The sequence below is a fragment of the Arvicola amphibius genome, chromosome 6 (genome assembly GCF_903992535.2).
Source record: "Arvicola amphibius chromosome 6, mArvAmp1.2, whole genome shotgun sequence".
Classification (NCBI taxonomy): Eukaryota; Metazoa; Chordata; class Mammalia; order Rodentia; family Cricetidae; genus Arvicola; species Arvicola amphibius.
In genome coordinates this window covers 72,533,344-72,556,340 of record NC_052052.2, presented here as the reverse complement: position 1 = coordinate 72,556,340, position 22,997 = coordinate 72,533,344, and positions in this window count along the sequence as shown.

Below are 22,997 nucleotides of genomic sequence, written 5' to 3'. Positions count from 1 at the left end.
GCAGAGTGTTCAGCCTTTATGTCCACTAGAAAATCCATAGAGGTCCCCTTCACAGTTAGGGTTACCCTAGGCTCCGGGAGAGAGTCTGAGCCCCATCCCCTCTAATCATCTTCTAGGGCCAGTACCTTAGAGGCCGTTCCTTTCTTCTTTGGGCATTCTTTTGCCCAATGTCCTTTTTCTTTGCAATAAGCACATTGGTCTTTGTCCAAGAGGTGCCTCCATCCTTCTTCACTCATCGTTGGTCTTCTGTTGCCCAAGTTCCCTATCTGTCTAGGTCCTGTCTTTTCTATCTTTCCTACCACTGCAGCCAAATTTCTAGTCAAATTTCTCTCATCTATAATCCCTCGGGTCCTCTCTTTACTTTGCCTCCCACTTCTCTCTCTCTCTCTCTCTCTCTCTCTCTCTCTCTCTCTCTCTCTCTCTCTCTCTCTCTCTCTCCTGCTTCTCTTCTTCAATCTCTCATTTATGAAACACTGTCTCTGCTTCCTTAACCAAATCCTACAAGGTGCAATACTGCAACCTTTCTAACTGATGTAACTTTAATATCTGATGCTGACTGTCCTATGAAGGCCACTGCCACCACTGATTGCTGACCCTCAGAGGTCAGGTCAAAGGGAGTATGCCTTATGCCTGTAAGCCTCCATTAAACATTCAAGAAACACAGATGGTGGTTCAACCCTCCCATGAAGAACCTCTCTTACCTTGGCCAAATTAGTGGGGCATCTTCAGCCCCTCTAAGACCAGCCATGAGAACTCAGCAATAGACCATCAGCTGCTCCCTACCTGCTACCATATTGAAGTCCCAATCAGGTCAGTTAAGTGGAAACCCAGCATCTATTTCATTTGGAAGATTGGTTGGTGCCCCATTTGCTCCAGGGATGGTTTTCTGGGCCCCCAACAGGATCCTCTCTTTCTTATCAGTAGTGAGAAGGACCTGTAAAAGCTGCTAATGGTCATCCCAGGTGGGTTGGTGGGAAAACATCAAAGACTCCACAATCCTGCCAGGCTGGTGGGATCCTCTGAAAAGGAAGGGTAATTAGCTTTCCAGTTGTAAAGATCAGCAGAGGAAAATGGCCAATACTGCAGGGTTTGGAGGTGGGGTTGGTCCACTGGAGGCCAATAGACAAGCAGCGGCAATGCCACTGTTGAATCTGGTCCTCTGGGACCCTTGCAGGACTCTGAGCATGCCAAATTTATTTGCCCATCACAGCCCCCCTCCCGGCACCACCACTAGCACCAGGATCAGGCATCTGGGGCAACTTGTAAGGGGGTAGTGGAGGGCTCGGCCATTCAGGTGGCTCTTCAATCTCAGGATAGATTTTAGGACAAGCCAAAGGTTGGTTGGCAGGCGAATTCTAACATCTCAGAGCTACAGGTTTCGGTTTGAATTCTGACTCTCAGAGAGCCAAGGCTTAACCCAAGGGGGGGGGGGATCCTGAACCAAATCTTTCCATACAATAATATATGGTTGGTGATTGGGATGGGATCCCCGTCCTTCCTGAAAAACAATAGCATTAACTTCAAAAATAATGATTAAATCAAAGGTGCCCTCTGGAAGCCAGCTGACATCAAGTGCAAGCCACTCAGAGAAGCAAAAAGTCTTCAATGGCCCTTTCTTAATCTTAACTGACAAGTTGTGTGCTCTAGCCCTAACTTCAGTCCAGAGTCAAACTCAGAGGAGTCATCACAGTCTGTCTGTCATCAAAGACACAAGTAAGACAAAACAGAGACTGAAGACACACAAACAAAGGCTAACAAATGTCCATCTCCACCTAGACAGACAAAACCACTCCAGAAATACAGATGTCTGGCTGGGCATATGAGTCCTCTAACCCAAGAGAACTTCTATATTCTCACCAGCACCTAGACAGGAAATCTCCCAGGCTTCCCTGGGGTCCCTCCTCACCTCCCGGGATGTCTCCCAGGGTGGCAGTCAGTGATCTCCTAGCACATCTGCTGAATACTAACTCTATCTCCTCCCAAGATGCTAGCGACTGCAAAACTGAAAGTACAGAACCTGAATTCCACCAGCATGGAAACACAAAGACACAGACAATGTCTCACCTCCAAGTGGGTCTTCAGAGATAAGGGTGGTTGCCAATCCCAGACGAGCCCCCAAATGAAAGACCCCTGGAGTTGGGAGACTCTCACTCAATTCTTGGGATAACATGATCCCCAAAGAACTCACAAGAGACCATCCTTGCCATAATCACACAAGGTTTATTGATAGGAACTAGGGCGCTGGGGCCAAGACTCATATGCCATTCAGGGGTAGAGGAGTTTGACCCCAAGTAGCTGGAAGAAGGGGTATTTAAAGGAAGAACACAACCCAAAGGAGGTAGGGAGGGTGTCATTGGAAGATTCCAGAAATACCAGTGATAATCACAAGGGGGTAACTCCCCATTTCTCAAGATTGTTCTCAAGATTATAATCTAATTTTGAGGTCATCCAGTTCCTGGAATAAAGTCACTGAACTGGCTAACCTAGATTTTTGACTCTACTCTTCCTGCTAGGGAGTCTGGGTTTATCCTGGTCTTTCAATTCCACTTGTACATGTATTGATATCCTTCTTTCTAAATTTAGGAAATGTTCTCCTATTAATTTCCTGAAAATATTACACATTGATGCCACAGATTAAAGCATAAATAAATCTTCCTCCCTAAAGACTATCTCTCATAGTATCTGAAGGTACTATGCCAGGCTCCAATGAAGAAAAACAATCAAAAATCCTACTAAGTTATAAAGCCTACAAACCACAATAAGGACCACCATGACAAGATATCCCTAAAGGTTTAATAGTGGCACTTACATTTTGGGGAATCCAACAAATGTCTAATTGGACTTAACACATACTCAATGGGAAAAAATTATTTCCTGCTATAGCATACCAAGCTGGTAATGTTGTGGACCCTGGAGGAAAATGTGCTTTCTTATGTCAGTATAATTTCTGAGGACATACTAAATTCTTATATCCATAGATATGAGTTGTTCTCACCTGTTGAGGACCAGACTCAACAAAATCACCTCTTAGTGTAGGGGTGTAGGAACTGATGATGGAAACCACAAGACAATATCACAGTATCTACAGGGAGATTCAGGGATCACTCAGATCCTGAAATAACCTGCATGTATTTTTCCACAGCTTTTACATACTGGGGGAGAAGATAACAAAAGGCTTCATTAACATAATACAGCAAGGTTAACTCACAAGGTCACTCAGTCATTCTGAGACTTTTCATGATTAGCATTCTCTTGCCTAGGTAACGAGATGACCTAAGTCACCTACACTGAGTCACATAGAAAGAAAACAGCCCTTCCCCATGAGACCTCATAATTACAATGAAAGAAGTTGGGGTAAATTTGCCTATCTTTATCACCTGTCAGGATGGCACCAAGCTATTTTAACTTCATAAAGAGGCCAAGTACCCACCTCGTGAGGTAGAAGTTATGAAGGTGCAATTAAGACTTATTTCCCAAACTTTTTGACTGTCAGATAATGTGGGAAATGGGCCTACATCTCTTGGCCTCCACAATTTTCCCTTCTTATTCATTTCAATAAAGCCTGTGTTCCTGCATTTGGACAGATGATTGCATCTGCCTTAGATGAATATTTCCTCATTTTCCGAGACTTACCCCTCATCAGAACCAGCATTCTCATTATAAAAGTCCCTGTCTTAGGTACCTGGGGGAAAGAAGGATCAAACCCATCACTGACTGCCAACCTCTGCGGAAAAAAAAAAAAGAATTAAGGGAGAAGAATGTCTTTGGCCTCTATGTTTTGGAGCCAAGCTTTTTGTCAAGAGAGTTCATCTGCAATTAGATAATACTTTGTGACTAATCAAGCTCCTAATGTCTACAATCTCCTAATTAAAGGAAAGGAGAATTACTAGGGTTGAGAATGGTCTCTTCAGTTGGACTAGAGTGCTTCATTTTTTTTTACTATAGCAAACCCTAAATTTCTTAACAAATATGTTAAACCTAAGCATTCATAAGAAATGTCAAACTTTTCTTAATATCCTATAGTAAAGTAACGCAGCTACAAACATTACCGCGTCAATACCACAATTCTAGAATAGAAATTAACAATAAGCCCACAATTTGACATATTGCAATTCTCTTAAATTCATTCTATTCAAAAAACAATAAAGGTTATTTTTTCTGATGGGTAAGTGTCCAATGGCATTGCTGTTTTTAAATAATTGTCCCAGTTTCTCAGCAGCAGCAAAAACCTTAGGCTACCCTTTTCATTTGAAGATGGGCTTTAGTCACTCCTTATATTGAGTCCTTCTTCTTCTGAGGGGAAAATTTAGGTCACAGTTCTCAGGTCCAATATTTCAATAGCAGATTGAATACCACACTCTCAAATAAGTTCTATGTCCACAAAAGTAAAACAGTCACATGTTTTGTTTGTGTTTCTAGTCAAGTGCCAAGATAAACAGGATCCAGACTGTAGCAAGTTGTATTCAGGAATCATAGCAGTTGTTACAGGGTCTTGGGGGAGGTATGGGGCCTGGGAGTCAGGATACAGCCCAGTGTCCCACAGTGCAGAATGGTGGCAGCAGGTTGGCCATGTGCATCCTAAGCTTGGTCACACAAATCAAGGTACCCCTTTCCATGGGGGCTTCAGCAACTATATTCTCATCAGGACTGATATCCTTCAGCTGGATGTGTCAAACCAGATGCTCTGGAAGTCATCTCACTTGATCTTCATCGTGTGAAAAAATGCAGACATGCCCTCAACCACATATTAATACAGGATTGGGTCCTTTCCATATTCTAGTGCAAGGGTCTCTCTACCTTGCTTTAGCAAAGGTTTCCTTGGTGACATCATGCCAAAATCTGTCCACAGAAGATTGCTCATGGACATCTAAAAAAGTTGCATAACTTAAGGCATTATGTGGTGATTATTAATTCTCCTGTTTTTTATCCTGTTATGTTGTTTACAAGGAGCTATGGGCACACTCCACAATTCCTTTTTACCTTTAACAACTCCAAGAAAGCCCGCCAAATGGTGACCTCTCCCTAGAGAAAGTCAAGACCATTCCCATAGGCTACTGCCCCCCAGAGAACAAACACATCATCTCCCCTTTTCTTTCTCTGGTGGTCATTCTCGTTCTCCTCCCCACTTCCTTGCTTTCCCGTGGGCCACCAGGAGTGCTGCCATCCATTAACCTGGGATCTTTTCTAATATGGAATGATTCGGTTTGATTTAGATTATTGCATCAGCAGATAGGTTTATCATTCAAAAAATACTAAACTTTAAAGTATATCTCACACAAGAATACCTGATATGAGATAGTTCATGTATGAAAATCTCAATGTATGAGTGCAGTTTCCCTGATTGCAGTTGAAATGTTATCAACCAGCTTCCTGCTCTGGTTTTGTCTTATGATGCCTTATTCACCATTATAGACAACCTAATCCTGGAAATATAAGGTAAAATATACTCTTCTTTACAAACTTGTTTTTGTTATGGCATTTTATCACAGCAACAGAAAAAAAAACTACTATATTTGGAATGGAGAAATGTAGTTGTTGCAAAGAACTTGAGTATGTTACTTTTTTCCTTTTTTCTTTTTTTTTTTTTTGAGGAATACGAACGACTTTAGAACTTTAAACTTAAAAGTCAATTGTTGAATATTTTAAGCAAAACTTAATGGAACATTGCTTTAGGAGCAAGAAGACTGTATTGCTGAGAGTAATGTAGGTAGTTTGAGCCTCGTTCATTATGTTTCAAAGGAAACTAATATCCATGGTAGGCCTTTTGTATGAAATTTGACCAAAAGATTGCCTGCCTTCTGGACCTGTTCTAAGAACTTGCCAAAACCAAATTAAAAAGTAAAGGACTAATTTTAATTTTGGTGGAGGAGATTTCAGGCTAGCATAACAGTGATTGCTAATTTACTATTACTGACTGCAGATATACAGCAAAAAGAAAGAAAAATGGGGCAAAAGAAAATACAAACCACATAACTTCAAAAGAAAAGAAGCATTAGAAGGCTTAATATTGCCTCCAATGTATATTCTGAAAAAGAGGTTGAAATTTCTAAATACATTAGTCTCATTAAGGAAAAACATCCTGTTATTCAAAGGAAAAATGGGAAATGTGCCTTTAAGGCAAGATAAAACCCATCTATTCTTCCTCCTTGTTATAGAAAAGAGTCCAAAATTTTCTTTCTCCTAGAAACAACATCTTTCTTAGGTTGCTATAAGTGTGATTCAAGAGAGTGAAGATCCTTCACAAGTTGAGAGTTTAACATAGATCATAATCCATATAGTACTGACCTTATAAATAAGAAGGATACTAAAATAATGGCTTCTGCAGATTTGGTGGTTCTTAGAGCTGTAGAGGCCAGCAACATGTGGCATTAGTTGAGTACCTGAAAGAAGATTTTGATAGGCCATTGCATTAAGTTGTGAGAATGAGGACTGAGTTTCAGTGGAAATTCTGTGATACTAGAAATGGCATGAACATGAAGTCTCAGACACAGGACATTGAGCTAAAAGATTTAAAGTATCCCACCCTGGGTTTCAGTCTTGTTCTCATCCAATATTTCCTTATTAAAAAACACTTCTTCTTTTGAAATTGGTAATGTATATTGTCATTGTGTTTGAAAGGATATAATTTTATTTTATTTTACAGTGTGTAAGGATGTGTACTGGTTAAGAAATTGATTAGAGTTTCAAAAAAGATTTAAAACTTTGAACTTTGTAACAGTGTTGAGACTATTAAAGCCTAAGAGGATTTCTGAAGTTGTACTAAATGCATTTTGTGAAATGATTTGACCATGAATCTATGGTGTGTCAGAAAATGGAATTTTGTAGTTGAATAAGAAATGTCCCCTGTAGGCTCATGTATTTAAACAGTTGGTCCTTAGTTGGCTGAGGTTATGGAGTTTATAGTTTATGGAGCCTTATTGAAGGAAGTATGTCAGTGGGGAAAGGCTTTAAGAGTATATGACTCTTTGTCCTTTCAGTTTTTTCTCTCACACACTCTCTTTTATTGCATGTGGATGTGATACCTCTTCTTCCTATTCCTGTCACTGTGACTTCCTCTAGACATCTAGAACAATAAGCCAAATACAAACTCTTCCTTAATTTGCTTTTGGTCACAGGTTTTTATCACAGCAATTGGAAAGTAACTAAAAATGAGAAACAGAAAGAAATAAATCTCAGAGTTTTGTGTTCAAGTTATAGATATTAAATGGAACTTTCCTGGAATCATAAAGGAATTAAACTAGTTGAGGAGGGAACTACTGTTTCTTTGTCTTAAACCCAGATTTATGTTTATTTATACTAATTGATCAATGATGTCTATAATCACATCAGATTGTGAGGTTTAGAGTTCCTACTGATCTCTCTGAAATTTATTGAAAGTAACATGCAACTAACTTTCCACAAAGTAAATAAATGTGAAGACTAATGTATCCTAGAATAAGAAGAATTGGATCTATTCTGTGAACCCAGCTATTCTCAACCTGTGAAAATTCTGTTGCCCTGAGTGTCCTTGAATACAACAACTAAAGGCTCTAAATTTAATCCTGTACATTCATTTCATTCAGTAAAGTAGCTGATTTATGCAAAGGGAAGAAAATAAATATGAAATTAAAGGAAGAAATCAAATAAAAAGCCCTGAAGGAGAAATGCATGTTCTTTGTGCTGGTAACAGGTGCATTAGGTGAATAAAGATAAGTTGATAAATGACTGACATTACAGACTGGCAGCAAACACATGCTTGGCCAAAAGTGACTTTGTAAGTCATGATACATCAGCAGAGTATCAGCCTTTGAGAATAAACCTGTGAAGTTATACAGTGTTCTTTGCATAATCTCTGAGACCCAGATACTGGAAAGTGTCCCATGTGTTTCACTGAGACATTGAGTTAGTTGAAAGCATCTTAGAAAAGTGCCATTATATTCAAGGTGAAACACCTTGATTGAATCAGTATGAAGTAGTCTTTAGTAATTAGGAAAAAACTGGAATCAATCAGTATTTGGGAGAGGTGTACAACTTATCCTGTTTGGAATTACTGTGACAGAATAGGTTATGCCAAAGGGGACCTGTGTAATTATTAAAAATAAATGGGCTGTGAATAATGAATAACTTACATTGGATATGACAGCATGCCAAATTTTTACATAATTAGAATAGAATAAACATGTAGAACAAAATGCATTGGTTCTACAATCTGATTTAAAACAACTAAATGTTATTTTCACAGGTATGTTTACTTGTTTGTGCAATTTGTTATATATCAAGTTAATGCTACAAAATGTTTTTAAAAGGTTTCTGATAGTTTGATGATAAGGAATACTAACAGCATAGAATCAGTATATGATATCTTTTATCAAATAAGATTCTGTACAGCTAGACTCTAAAGTAAAGACATGAACATACAAATCAATATATAATTTTATGTCCATCTTTGAAGAAAAATAAGTAAAAGTAAATAGTTTAGGAAATTTTTCTCTAAGAAGCTGTTACCTAAAACTCGAACTCTCAGTGTGACTATTTCACTTCTGTTTTACAGTGTCTATCTCAGTCCTGGAGAATAAACTCATCTTTAATTCATCATGCTCCTCTTTTTGACTGGGGAAATCTTTAATTGTTTTTTCTCTCTGGCATATCTCTGAACTTCCCTGGCTTCTCACCTCTCACCAATATCTCCCTAGTACCCGCATTTATATGCCAATATTGTAATCTTGTATTCTTAACAGTGATATACTTGAACTTTAATTCATGTGAGCACCTTTTTCTTTTCGTAGAACACCAAGTCTTGCATTCCCTTTCAATCTATTATTACAGCACGAACTTTCCACCTTACATTCTATAAAGGCCTATGCTTAGAATCTAAAAAATCTCTTCCTCTATTTTCTTTTTTTAAAGTCTCTGATGAAAGTAAATTATTTTAATAGCATTACCATTTCCTATGTTGTCATCTTGGCATCCAAGTCTTGCTTTTGAAATTCAAAGTGGAACGTTAACAACTTTGCTCTCCCTTGCTTTCTTTTCTTTTCTTGCTCTACCTGAAATAATATATTTGACATACTAAGAAGACTAAAGAGAATTCCAAAAAATAAACTGAGAGTGTTTAATTACAATCTATTTTCTCACCATCCACACAACTTCCAGTGCTCAATGACAAGTTGCAAATTATGAGACATTCTTTTCATTCCTTCAGTGCCAAGTGTAAGCTTTGATTTCTTCTTTTCAAAGACTTGTGTATTTACTAACACATAATTATCTCCAGCTCTTGCAAGGATTCTCAAATGTGGACTTTGTTAACACTCCCCTCATTTAACAGACACAGTGATAGAAACATGAGGAGCTTAGCTCACATACACATAATGCAGCTTATAATAACTTTTGTTTTAGTTTAGAGTGAGGTCTCCAGCATTGCTCTGACTAAATCACTCCTTGCAGTGTGATAAGCAAGGGGCAGGGGCAGTTCTGCTTTCATGTCCTGAGGTTCAGCTCTTACACACCTGTGCCATTAGGACCAGCTCTACTGTGTTGCCCAGGCAAGGTACAGGAGCCACTCTCCTGAGTGCTGCAACTGGTGAGGAGCAAGGCCACTCTTATGACCTTAGTGCCTGCTTTCCCACTAATGTCAATAACTGTCCATGTGTCAGAATGCACTTGGATGTACAGCAGAAGGCAATTACTTGTTACAAATACAAAGTTATTTCTACTTAAATATGGAATTGGAAGCTAGAGTGGGATGAAGCAGCTTGATATAAAAATCCCTGAATTTTGTCTCAGCACATGCCAAACTGAGAAATGCTGAATATTTCCATATGCTTGGTAATCTACCAAAATGATATAAACTTTCTATTCTAGGATGAATTATAAACAGAGCCCCATGAGACCTTGCTAGCATAAAGAATATTTATTTTTCTGACTTATAAGTAGTAATGACACCTTACATTTTAGGATAAAGCTGAGTTTCATGCTTGAGTAATGAACCTTGAATATGTGTGATCTTTAATAGGTGTGTTGACACAGAATTAATGATAGCCTAGCAAATGGATATGCTACAATTAAGTTGCGATTGATCTCCTCTAGAAGAAAAGGGGAGGGAGAACATGAGAAGGAGATTTCTATTCAATGAACTTCTCTGTCATTTGTAGCGGTGCTTCTTAATTGTGTCTCATTACAACAAAATGATCATTACTCTACTTGTCTGTCTGATTTAGAGAGCACTAAAAGGGTCTTGTAAGGTACAGCCATGTCCTTGCAACAGTTTCATTCTCATTACTCAGAATCTGTCCAATTGTTTGTAATTTAAATAATAAGAGGGACTGTACCAGAAAATGTGGGAGATAACTGTTGGAGGTCTGCATGAGAAGGAAAGGGATGCAAACTCTTCTCAAGGAACTGGGAAGGTGACACAGTCAATTAAGTATTAAGGAATATGCAAATCAGCCCACCCCCTAAGAGATTGTAAAATAGAAAGCATTATTACCACTGTGTGTTAGAGAAAGCCTTCTGGAAAACTCTTGTGTTCTACTGAGAAAAATTACAAAGGGAGAAAGCTGGTAAATAGACGGAGGGGGTGAGACACTACAGTCCATGGCATGTACTCAGGCTTCTGAGCTCTCAGAAAGAATTTGTCAACATGAAGCACCAGTGGACTACAGCTTTTAATAAGGAATGTTTATTAAACCTCAAGGTATGCACACAAAATTCTCTTTTCAAAATGGCTTCCAACTTATCGTTGGCCAATGCTTTTATAGGTTGAAGGAAGGAAACAGGAATTGAAGAGTAGTATGCCAGCAGTCAGCCTTTTGATTGTAAAGATGAACAGAAGTCTTTAGAGGAAAGTAAATACATTGTGAGCACAAATGCAGTTAGCTAGGTTTTTGTTCAATCTGCAACCAGAGTTTAAATACTTTCTCCAATATTCCTCCATCAGTTAATCTGATCAACTATTTTCTTATAAAATTTAACACAAAAATTTGGCCCTGTTACAGATTTAAAAAAAAAAAAGCAAAATCAAAAACAAAAAAATGAATACAAAAACAATAGCAAACAAAACAACAGATTAAAGTTCTCTTTTGTTCTTTATTCATCAAACTTTCAGATATTTATTTAGTATATACCTATATTAGAATATTATAGTCATACATGACCATACCATTTATTGAACACTTTTATTTTATAAGAAAATGATAGTCTTCATATCCTCAAGAGGTATCTTGAAACTACTACTTCATAAACATCTCAAAAGTTAGATCCTTAAAATGGTAAGCTTTCGTTATTACCCAAACAGGGTTGGCATGGTCAGGACAACAGGATTCTCCTTCCTAAAATTCTAATCCTCTATAAATTTGCATAATATTGGTCACAGAACAATGACAGTTCTGACAGGGTAGAAGTATATGAATCCTGTTAAAGCTTCCTCACAATCAAGAAACACTGAGAATTTCCCAAATTATAAAGTGCTAATTTCTTTTACCTAATAATGACTTTCTTAATTTATTTCTTCAACAAAGCTATTAGATTGTCACTTTTCTTAAAACTTTCTCAATTCTGTATCAAAGTCAGTAAAAAGTTTTGCAGCCTGATAAATCTCTCAGCAGACAGAATAATCAGAATCAGACCAAATCAAACTGAATTAGAAAAATCCCAGGTTTAATGGATAATAGCACTCCCAGGTGGCCTTCCAGGTCCTCAACAAAAAGGGGGGAAGGAAGACTGGAAAACCATATGTTTTTTCTCTGGGTTGCTGTTTAAATACCTGGGGGAAGTTGTCTTGAGCATCTCTAAGGAGGGGTCATCATTTGACAGGCTTTCATAGGGATGGAGTCTGGACTAAGGCAACTCCCAGGGGAGGGAGCTTGTGATGGAACTTTTCACCTAAATAGTCCAGACTTTTTGGATATGTGGATGCCAGGGGCTGAGGTGAACTGTTATCCCAAACATTCCAGACTCTTTGGGTATAGGTGTGCCAGGGGCTGAGGTGAAGCCTAATCCCAAACATTCTAGACTCATTGGGAATAAGGGTGCCAGGGGCTGGGATGAAGTCTTAACCCAAACATACATTCTAGGCTCTTTGGGTGTATAAATGCCAGGAGCTGGGGTGATGCTTCCAACTAAACAGTCAGTTCTCTGATCTATGCAACTGTAGTAAAAAGTAACCCTGTTACTATTGAACAATTATTTTGTTTCCTCCAGTTTCTAAGAGCAGGTTTCTAGTTTCTTTTTATGCCTTAGCTAATGCTGTCCTTAACATCTACATCCCTAACAAGAGCCAATTCATGTTAGTTTAGGGTTTTTTCATTTCACATTGCATATGTAAAGCTTTAGCAATAGCCAGGACTGTTTGGGGATTACCAAGGGAACCCTTTGGCTAACAACTCAATTAGATGTAACCCATTCCTGACACTGAAAGATTCCTTTGATGACCAGATATGTCCAGTTGGGGATCTAACTTCCCTGTCATTTGATAATTAAATTCACATCACCTTCCTTCTGTAGTGAGGAGCTTCGGGCCGGCTTCCCGCCGCCCGGCTCCCGGCCACCAGCTAGCTTATGCCCCGAAATAACAACACACAAATTGTATTCTTTTAAACACTGCCGGGCCCATTAATTCCAGCCTCTTACTCACGTCTTGACTAACCCATATCTAATAATCTGTGTAACACCACGAAGTGGTGCCTTACCGGGAAGTTTCTAGCTTATGTCCATCTTGGGCTGGAGCTTCATTGCGTCTCCCTCTCTGAGCAGAGGCATGGCAGTCTGTCTAACTTAGAAGAGGCGTAGCATCTGACTGAGCCATCTACCTCACTTCCTTCTTCCTGTTCTGTCTACTCCGCCCACCTAAGGGCTGGCCAATCAAATGGGCCAGGCAGTTTCTTTATTAGCCAATGGGAGTCCTCCATCACCTTCCTATATGTATATATTTTAGGAAGCTTGTACTGTATTAGATTTTCATGTTACCACTCAAATGCCCCTTAATTTTAGCTGTCTCTCCTCATATTACGTACCTTGTCCCCTTTTTCCCACCCCTCCTTGCTTTATACTCCAGTCACATCCCTACCAGTTCTGTCTATCTGTAATGATCTATTCTATTCCCTCTTTCTAGGAGCATCTATCTTTCTTCCTAGTTCATTATTCAATAGCATCTGTGGTTTTAAGGATTAAGAGGGAAACCCATAATCAGGATATAAAGTATAGAAAAAAATATTTTTAGTAAAAATGTGGGATTGATAACTAAACACACATATTTAAAATGAAAAAATAAATTAAAACGTATAAAAAATATTCTATTTTATTTTAGCAGAAGATTCTGCATGATCCTCAGTGTTGGCTACTGTGTTAAAACATTAACAGCCAATAATTTTCAGACTCTCATTCAACTGAAACTTACCCAGAAGCATGTAGTTAAGTATATCTATCACTACCAGGTCTGACTCCAACACTCTTCCTGAACTTCCTCCAAGAGGATCAGAAAAGAAAGACTTTAACAATATAGTTTATATACTTGGCTATCCTGGGAAGATTTCCTCTGAAATGATAGCTTCAAAATGAGACAATGGTAAGTCATTCACTTGGACAGTCATTTCAAAAAGTAGAAAACAAAGCAAATATAAATAATTAAGGGAAGAGTTTGTCTAGGGTCCAGCCAGCTGAGTTGGCCTGATATACCCAAATATATAGAGGTGTGAATCTAATGGAGTAGGAGATACATGTCCAAGCTAGAAAGATTATGCAAATATAAAGTGTATTTACTGATGTTGTATTGGAATTTAAGAACAGTACCCACCATGATCCTTTTCAAACCTTATATAGGAGAGAGAATGATATATATCTTCTGAACAACAATAATTTCATTACAAAAGTACATCCAATTATTCATCCTTTTTTGAACATGTTTCTTTGCCTTTGTCTTTCACTCTAACTGCTTAGCAGGAGTGCAAGGATTATTTTTCAGCTTGATGATCTAAATTCATTGTCTTAAATTCATAATATCTGAAATATAATTCATCCATTAAAATGCCCTTTAGAAGTCAGTGTTAAAATGGGACGTTCTGAAACTGAAAAGCTTCTGTAAAGCAAAGGACATAGTCAACAAGACAAAATGACAGCCTACAGAATGGGAAAAGATCTTTACTAGGTCTGGTCTCCAAAATATACAAAGAACTCAAAAAGATGGTCATCAAAGAACAAATAATCCAATAAAAAATGTAGTACAGACTGAAACAGAGAAGTCTCAACAGAAGAATCTAAAATGACTGAAAGACACTTAAGGAAATGTTCAACATCCTTGGTCATCAGAGAAATCCAAATCAAAACAATTCTGAGGTTCCTTCTTACACCTGTAAGAATTGCCAAGATCAAAAACACTGATGACAACTTATGCTGGAGAGGTTGTTCTGTAAAGGGAACACTTTTGCATTGCTGGTGGGAATGCAAGCTGGTATAGCACCTTTGGATGTCAGTGTAGGGATTTCTCAGAAAATTAGGAAACAACCTTCCTCAAGACCCAGTAATAACACTTTTCGGTATATATCCAAAGGATGCTCAATTGTGCCACAAGGACATGTGCTCAGCTATGTTCATAGCAGCATTGTTGGTCATAGCCAGAATCTGGAAAAAACCTAAATGTTGCTCAACCAAAGAATAGATGAGGAAATTGTGGTACATTTACACAATCGAGTATTACACAGCAGAATAAAATAACAACATCTTGTATTTTGCAGGCAAATGGATGGAGCTAGAAAACATCATTTTGAGTGAGATAACACATACAAAAAGACAATTATCACATGTACTCACTCATAAATGGTTTTTAAACATAAAGAAAACCAGGCCACAAATCATGATCCCAGAGAACTTAGACAACAATGAGGAACCTAAGAGAGACATACATAGATCTAACCTACATGGGTAGTAAAAAAAGACAAGATCTCCTGAGAAAATTTGGAGCATGGGAGCCATATGAGAGGATTGAAAAGGAGGTGATAGGCAGGGAGGAAAACAGAGAAAAAATGTAGAGCTCAACAAAAATCAATAAAAAACAACAACAACAAAAGAAGTTAGTGTTACATGCTTCCCCAGGGTCTAGCCCAATAAATCTTTCTGATTCTTCCCTCTGTTCACATTTTTCAAGCTTCTAGATATAGCCCAGGTCACCTATCCAGTGCTTTCCTACTCTGCAGAACACTGTTTGCACATCCACCAATTTCTACACTATATTAGGTCTCTCACAGCCTGCCCATAATCTACAAGCCCTGCCAACAACATTTAACCTCTATATTCAGCAAGGTCCTAAGCATCTCTTTTCATGATATTCTGTGTTAAGTAGACCTGATTATGCCCTCCATTGAAGGTGCGTGGTTGATCGGCAGTTATGATTCACCAGACAAGCTTTAATATATATAATTCAGTTTTAATAAAGGAAAGGAAAGGGAACTTACAAATCCAAGGTTCCAGCGAGGAGGGCAGGAAAACAAAGAGCAGGCAGGCCGCAGGCCCGCAAGATTTTATAAGTCAATATTAGCCTAAGGGGGACACGCCTAAGAGGGACACGCCTAAGAGGGACACGCCTTTAGACCAAGGGGGACACGCATTTAAACCAAGGGGGACACGCCTTACAAAACAAGGTATTGGGCTAGGCTTCCCCTTCATCTCCCCCTTTTGTCTAAATAAGACAGAACCAAACCAAATACAACTATATTCAATAGGAACAAATAATAAATATAAAATTACAAACAATATTAAGAAGAAACATATAACAAAAGTTTTACTAAGCATTCTATTTCAAGGAGTCTAAATAATGTAGAGGGTAACTACAATTATCTAATCTTCAACCCCATCAAAGATCTGAGAAGGGAAGTAATATTACTTAAGCAACCAGGAAGTACAAACAAGAAACTTCCAAAATGTGCAACAAATGACAGAGACAACTAACTACCTGGGCAGTCACCCAAAGTTTCGTTTTGCAATGTTGAGGCAACCAACTTTGGCTAAGGCCTAACACAACTGACATAACATTTTTCAAAGGCAAGGAACTTTTTGTAGAACTGTCCAACCCTGTCTTGGCAAGATAAGACAATCCTGTTTTTATCCATTTACGGATACTCTGAAACTCTGTCAGTGGTCGAGGTATGGGCTTTTTCTTTGCCTAAAGGCCACTTCTGCCAAGAAGAAGACAAGCTCCCAGTGGAGTGTCTTTGGTGCTCAACATTCTCTCGGGAGTAGAGTGGTGTTGCCAGGAGTGATTGTGTCTCATAAGTATCAAACTCTAGGTTAGATTAAAGGCCATGTTCTACAGCTCTTCAAAGAGGTCGAAGATTATACTATCTATACTAAATATAATTTCTATGTATCTAAAAAACCTGAAAAACAACTGTGCAATAAATGAGGACAATATCCCCAAACGTAAACAATGTCATTATACAAATAATATCAGAGGTAGAAATGTACATTGCAATATGATAAATATCTCAATATAACAATTGTTTTAAACAAAGGTAGAAGCATACTCTCATACAATAGAGGTAGAAGCATATTCATATACAATGTTCAATATACAAGAATCAACACCAATGCAATTTTCTAATAACAATAATTCACAAATACCAATCATCCCATCAAACCAGGTAATCCCCCCCCTTTTTTTTTTAAACACCCCTGAGTCCATATAATACCTCCCCCATCCCCTCAACCCTATACCATCTACCAAATGATGTCCCTAAACCAGAGGGCAAACTCTGTTGGGAGAGGGGGCGTCGTCCTCTAAGATTGCTTCTAGCTGACATGGGGGTGACGTTCTTCTCAGGGGGTTCCATGAAAGCAAATGATGGTAAAATTCCCAGAATAACATTTTGTCGAGGAAATTGTAACTAGCCTCTGAGTGTTTTGAGGAGGTCCGGCCAGAGTGTTGTCAAAATTGTACACCATTTGAAACTGTCTTGTGTAGTTGGTACCAAAAAAAAAAAAAAAACCAAAAAAAGGTCTAATTTTAGCGCTATTAAAAAACATGACGTCATAGTAACCAGGTGAAATTGATGTTGTGGGGCCCCATCTTCATCCTGGAAACTTCAAAGATTACTGAAGGAAAATTTGTTGTTTGTTACAGGAAAGGTAAACATTATCTACAAAGACATATACAGACATATATATTCGATGGAAGGTATAATAAAGACAGACACAGATATGAGGAAAAGCAAAGAAAGTTTATCAAGTATCATCATCATCATCATCATCATCATCATCATCATTATTATTACTATTATTATTCTGTCCCATTTCATGGCTCCTGACCTGAGACAGAAACTCTGAGATATCTCTTATAAACAAGCTTGGAATTGAAGAAGGACTGAGCCATAGTCCAACTCCAAAACCAGCTCTATATACATATAAATAAAGGCACAGTATATATGTAAAAAAATGTTTTATACTTACTAAACATATTCGGGTTCTGTGTTGATCCATATTAGGTTGTAACTAGTGTCCATGCATCAGTATTTAAATATCCAGGGTCCCTTAAGTTCTTTGAAGATGAGTGGTTTCCTGTGGAGATAAGAAAATAACCCTGCCCCCAACCTATATGCTTTTCTTACCATCAGTATGATCATCATCCTTGTGAATGAATTATTTTTCTTTTCCAAGGGGCTTCTTCTCTTCAAACCGAACCTTTATTAATTTTGACGGTATCCACAATTTTTCCTCTCCTGTGGAGACAAGAGCAAAACCCCTTCCCCAACGCAGCACATCTCCTGGCTTCCACTGCGAGGTCAGCACATCCTTGAAATAAACTGGTTGATTTAATTCAGCAGACTTTTCCATTATCCAATGTCTTTCTGCAGCCGTTGTCCCCTTCTCATTAGCGTTGAGAAAATTCAAGGTTAATAAAGCACTATGTAACCTATTTCTAGGGGTATTTTCCACCCCTTTCTGTTTGTTTAACATATCCTTTATAGTTCTATTTGATCTTTCTATGACTGCTTGACCTGTAGGATTGTATGGTATACCTGTAACATGCTTAATATTGTAATAAGCAAAAAACTGTTTCATTTTCCTAGAGACATAAGCTGGACCATTATCCGTCTTTATTTGTGTAGGTATACCCATGATGGCCATAACTTCTAATAAATGAGTGATTACTGAATCAGCTTTTTCTGAGCTTAAAGCAGTTGCCCATTGAAAACCTGAATAAGTGTCAATGGTGTGGTGTACATATTTTAATTTGCCAAATTCTGCAAAGTGAAACACATCCATCTGCCAGATTTCATTCCTTTGAGTGCCCTTTGGATTAGCCCCTGCAGGCAGTGGTGTTTGGTTATAAAAAGAGCAAGTAGGGCATTTCTTTACAATTTCCTTAGCTTGTTGCCATGTAATAGAAAATTCTTTCTTCAAGCCTTTGCTATTGACATGATGTTTTTTATGAAATTCAGAGGCCTGCAGCACATTACCAATCAACAATTGATCAATTTCTGCATTACCTTTTGCTAGAGGACCTGGCAGACCCGTATGAGATCGGATGTGTGTTATATACATAGGGCAAAGCCTGTTCCTGATCATGTCTTGTACCTGGATAAACAATGAGGTTAGTTCCGTATCATCAGGTATAAATTCAGCAGTTTCAATATGTAAGATTACTCTTTCTGCATATTGTGAATCAGTAACTATATTAAGCGGTTCTTTAAAATCCCTTACCACCATAAGAATGGCATATAATTCTGCCTTCTGGACAGAATCATAAGGGCTTTGTTCCACCTTACTCAAATCTTCTGATTTGTAACCTGCTTTCCCTGATTTATTAGCATCAGTATAAAATGTACGTGCTCCAGTTATTGGAGCATCGCGGATGATTCGGGGGAGAATCCAAGAAGTTCTCTTTATAAAGTTAAGCCTCTTGCTTTTCGGATAGTTGTTATTGATTTCTCCCAAAAAATTAGCGCAAGCTCTTTGCCATGGTTCGTTATCTTCCCACAATTTTTTTAGTTCATCAGCAGTGAAAGGAACTATAATTTCTGCTGGGTCTATGCCTGCTAGTTGACGAAGTCTCAATTTGCCTTTTATAATTAATTCAGAGACTTTTTCCACATAAGTTTTTATTTTCTTACTTGGTTTATGTGGTAAAAAGATCCATTCTAAGATAATATCATCTCTCTGCATTAAAATTCCTGTAGGAGAAATTTTGGAAGGCAATATGACGAGAATACAACTGAGCTCTGGATTCACCCTGTCCACATGTGTCTCTTGTAATTTCTCTTCAATCATTCTCAGCTCCTTTTCTGCTTCAGCTGTTAATTCTCTGGGACTGTTTAAGTCTTTTTCACCATCCAAGGTTTTATTTAAATGAATTATCATATCAGGTGTTATGCCAACAGCTGGTCGTAAGCTGGAAATGTCTCCTAACAACCTTTGAAAGTCATTGAGAGTCCGTAACCGATCTCTCCTAATTTGTGCTTTTTGTGTCTTAATTTTTTGTAAACCTATTTTATAACCTAGATAATTAACAGAATCTCCTCTCTGAATTTTTTCAGGAGCAATCTGCAATCCCCATTTAGGTAAAAGTATTTTTACTTCTTCAAACAGTCTTTCTAAAGTAGCCATGTTTGAATCAGATAACAGAATATCATCCATGTAATGATAAATTATCGACTTGGGAAATTGCTTGCGTATTATTTGCAATGGTTGATTTACAAAATATTGGCACAGGGTGGGAGAGTTCAACATGCCCTGTGGGAGGACGGTCCACTGGTATCTCCTTGTAGGTTGAGAGTTATTATAAGTAGGTACTGTGAAGGCAAACTTTTCTCTGTCTTTTTCTTGTAAAGGTATAGTGAAGAAACAATCCTTTAAATCAATTACTATGAGAGGCCATCCTTTTGGTAATAAAGATGGCAGAGGAATTCCAGATTGCAGAGAGCCCATAGGTTGAATAACCTTATTGATAGCCCTGAGATCTGTCACCATTCTCCACTTACCAGATTTTTTCTTAACAACAAATACAGGAGAATTCCAAGGGCTGGTAGATTCTTCTATATGTTGAGCATCTAATTGCTCTTGTACCAGCTGTTCTAAAGCCTGCAACTTTTCCTCAGCTAATGGCCATTGCTTTGTCCATATTGGTTTCTCAGTCAACCATTTTAGAGGCAGTGCTGTTCGTATCTCTGAAGGGCCATCAATTGCTTTGCATTCTTGTACAGCCCGAACAGCCGGTTTCCGCCTTCTGTAATATCTTTTAATATTTCCCTCGGTGATAGAGGCTCTAGAAGCAGCAGGAATGTTAATTTGGGTATTCCATTGCTGCAACAGGTCACGGCCCCATAAATTCACTGCAATATTGGCTACATATGGCCTTAATTTTCCTATTTGTCCTTCTGGCCCTATGCATTCAACCAATCTCGTGCTCTGCCTTACTTGAGATAGGGTTCCAATTCCCAGGAACTGAACATTTACATCCTGAAGAGGCCAATACGGATGCCAAGATTCTGGAGTAATGATACTTACATCCGCACCTGTGTCCAGTAGGCCAGTAATAAAAATGCCATTTACACATACTCTTAACTTTGGTCTTTGTTCATTTATAAAAGTCTGCCAAAATACACGTAACTCATCTTTCAGGCCATTTTTGCTTTTAACAGCAGGCATGGGGCTTTCTAATTTTCTTGACGAGGCATGTTCTCGGCAGTAACTGGAAATGACTGGACCACATTCGCCATGGGGGCCTGCGAGAGGCCCCCCATTGAGTTTCCCAGTGGCAACAGGTTGCCTTGTCTATCTCTTGTTGACCTGCACTCATTTGTCCAGTGTCTGCCTTTTCCACATCTCCTACATATACCTGAAGGCTGAGTCCTCCTACGTCTGTTATTTCTAGAAGAGGCATTATTATTATTATTGTTATTATTATTATTATTATTGTTGTTATTATTATTATTATTATTTCTGAAAATCCGTTGTCTGCAATTCCTTTTAATATGTCCCATCTTGCCACAATTAAAACATTTGGTAACTTGATGCCTCCTTTTTGCATTAGAAATTGCTTCTTCGACCCATGCTTCAGTGCCATAGTCAAATGATTCAACATTCATTGTATGTAAGACCCATTCGTCCAAGGGCGCTGATCTCATCTTTAAAGGCCCCAGGATCCTTTTACACTCCACATTGGCATTCTCATAAGCCAAAGATTCAATTATTATACGTCTTGCTTCTGGGTCAGATATCCCTATCTGTACAGCTTTAGTTAGCCTTTGTAAAAAATCACTAAAGGGTTCTCTCTGACCCTGTTTAACTCTGATATATGATTCCAGTCTCTGTCCTGGGTCTTGAACCCTGTCCCAAGCCTTTAAGGCTGCTGTAGTACATATGGATAAGGTGTGTTCATCATAATTCGCTTGTTCCAGAGGATCGGAGAAAAGTCCTTCACCTAGAATTTGATCTAGGGAGATCTCAATTCCCTTTGCTCTTTCCTGCTGTTCTAAAAGTTTAGCCTCTTGTCTGAACATGCATTTCCAATTTAATTGTGACCCACTCTCTAGAACAGCTGATACTAATTGTACCCAATCATGGGGCGTTGCCTTATTGCTTATAGACCAAGTTTTGAGCATCTCTCTAACAAAGGACGAATGTAGCCCAAAGTTCATAATTGCTTGTTTAATTTCTTTGAGATCATTCATACGGACGGGTTCCCATGTATATTCCTTGATGACTTTAGGGTTTTTGGAACCAGTCACCTTTTCTGACGTTACTATTGGAAAGGCAGGTAGAACTTTATGGAAATTATCCCGGAGAGTTTTACTCATTGACGGAGTTAAATTTCGCCTTTGTACCGTTTGCTCCTGTTCTATAATTTCCTCAATCTTTTCTAATCTGCTTACTATTCCCTTCTGTAAGGCCTGGATCTCCTGTCCAGAATTATGCTCCAAGGCCTTCATGGAGGATTCCAAAACATGAAGTTTGTCCAGTAGAGTTAGTATCTCATCCTTGGATAGAATTTTCATGGCATGAATTGTGCCTTCTTGTATTGACAATCTGTCAGCCAATCTGTCATATCCTTTAGACAAAGTCCGATTTTCACATTCAGCAGTTTTAATTCTCTCTGATAATGTTTCAGACAGGGACTGAAGTTTACGATCCAAATCAGCTGTTCTCTCCTCCGCAGCAATGAGTCTCTCCTTAATATCAGACTGTAGTTTTTCTAAATTTTGCTCATTTGACCGAGTCATATCAGACAAAGCCCTATTCCCTTCCTTGAGACCTTCAAACTCTTTCTTGGTGTCAGTCTGAATTGTTTTTGCAAATACCTCGACCGACTTAAAGTTGTCACTCAAAACAGTTGTGCCCTTTCTTAAGCATTCAACCTCTGTCCTAAGAATCCTGGTTTCATTCTGTAAGGACTTTATCATTTTTCTATTTTCAAACCATGTAAGGGAGAAACCAAATACGAGAAAAATTGCAAGCCCTATAAACATCCAAGTTATGGGAATATCATATGTATCCTGTAATATTTCTACCATAGTATAATTAAATAGATTGCAGAAGCTTTCAACGGTGATATGGTCAGACATTTTTTTTTTTTTTAATCAAAAGAAATTTTACCTGAAATGACCGTTCCCTGCCAGTAGGTCGCTAGGGCAATAACCGCTCGGCCAAACCAAGTCTGCAGTACCAGCGGAGCTCGAATGTTGGGACTCCGGCAGTAACCGCTAGTCTCCGGCAGGTCAGGGCCCAGGCCGAACTCAGCCGGGACTGGTGCTGCCTGAGGGGTTAGCGAGCTTGGACTGAGTCACCCCCGCGCACACACGTCCTTTGCTCCGTACAAGTGGGGCTGGGACAGGCTAGTCTGGGAAACTGCTCTGAAGCAATCAAGAGCCCAAGGCCGAATCCCTGCCACGCAGTGTGGGAACTGGAGCTGAAGGCTCCCAAATGCCCGAGTTGGACGCCAAATGAAGGTGCGTGGTTGATCGGCAGTTATGATTCACCAGACAAGCTTTAATATATATAATTCAGTTTTAATAAAGGAAAGGAAAGGGAACTTA